We start from the raw sequence: 1771 nt of genomic DNA on the forward strand, positions 1-1771 counted from the left end.
CGCCTTCCTCCTGCAGCCCAGGACGCGAGCGGCGGCGCACCCACGCCTCACGCAGCCCCCATCACCCCGGCGGCCTCCCCCGCGGCGCGCAGGGACGCTCTCGGGCCCCGGAGCCGGGACACGCGCGGGGAACCCCGAGTCACTTGTCCCCGCGGCGCCACGGGTTGTGCAGCACAAGCTCCCTCGCGTCTCTCCCGAAAGGTCCCCGCGCCTGTGCGCCGTCCTGGGGCCCTAGGTGGGGGAGAATCTGCTCTCACGGGCTCCCAACCCCTGCGCTACTTTTTATCTGCACTTGGAGAACAACTAGTCATTTTAGGCCCTTATCAAGCCTTTCTTGATCAGTAATTGATCAACTCTGTGTGTGTGTGTGTGTGTGTGTGCAAAGTGTGCACTTATTATTTTGCAATTAAACATCAGAGGATCTGCGGAAAGTTAGTTACCTGCATTAAGGAAAGCAATTACAAACTCATAGTCTGCACCAGAAACTCAAATTGAAAGCGGTGGGTAAGATGAAGTCCAGTGCAACAGGAAGCAGTTTTTAGTTGTAATAAGATCTAGGATTCTTGGACTTGCTTCATAAAAGCAACAAAACGAAGCTATGCCATCTGAATTCAAAGCCCGACCACATTGACTAGGCACGTTTCTTTTTGCAACTACTTAACCTCTCTAAACCTCAATTTTCCAATCTACGAAGTGGGGATAACAGCGCTGCAGGTCAACTCCTTCACTGAGGAGGATTAAATGAGTCAGCAGTCCTGCAGTGCTTCAGTCAGCGGGCTGAAGGTGAAGTACTGGCCAAGAGTCAGCCGGGATTACTTTAGGTCGTTTATAACAAAGAAGCAAATACATGTTGTTACCAAACAGATTAAGACTAAGAAAGCAGATAGCAACTCTCAAATATTTCTTTTTGGTGTTTAATCCAAGCTGCAGCCTTTCATTAGAAAAGAAAACCATTGGTCTTGAGCCTGTTTGGCAGGCTACGCTGGTGAAATATCCATTATGACGCTATGCTCTTTGACTTTTCATAAGAGGTAAATTCGTAAAAGGGGACGCACCAATACTACAGAGCCTTTGAACCACACATTGCCATACTCATAAATCCAGCTCAAAAGCAAATAGTAACTTGCTGTCAGAGAGGACTGGCTGGCATGTAAAAACACCTCAAAGCTAATTAGAAATAGCTGAGACCCTGGATGAACCTGGAGGATATTATGCTAAGTGATAGAAGTCACCCAGAAAAGGATAAATATTTCATGGTATCCCTTTTATGTGGAATCTTTTTCCTAAAAGTCAAACTAAGGGAAACAGGGAGATGTTAAAAGGGTTCACTCTTTCGCTTAAGATGTACAAGGTCTGAGGATCTAATGTAAAACACAGTGACAAGTAGTTGATGACGTTTTATTGAATAGTTGAAATTTGCTGAAAGTAGAGTTTAAATGTTCTCACAAAATGTGTGCATGGGCGTGATGGATGTGTTAATTAACTGGGTAGGGGAATCTGTTCACAATACATATATCAAATCACCACGTTGTACACCTTAAATATCTTACAATTTTATTTGTCAATTATCCCTCAATGAAGCTGTGAGAGTGGGGAAAGACCTACATTAGATATTTACTGAAAGAAAGGAGGAGGAATCACAAGGAGAAAAGAAATGGCTGAGGGACAAATGAAAGTATTTGATTACCTGAAAGGGAGTTATCGTTTCAGCTTCTCAATTTTCATAATTGTAGATCATGAAATACAGCTTTAAAACACTATTCTCTTTCTT

This window comes from Condylura cristata, unplaced genomic scaffold (genome assembly GCF_000260355.1).
Source record: "Condylura cristata isolate star-nosed mole 26May11 unplaced genomic scaffold, ConCri1.0 scaffold00030, whole genome shotgun sequence".
NCBI lineage: Eukaryota > Metazoa > Chordata > Mammalia > Eulipotyphla > Talpidae > Condylura > Condylura cristata.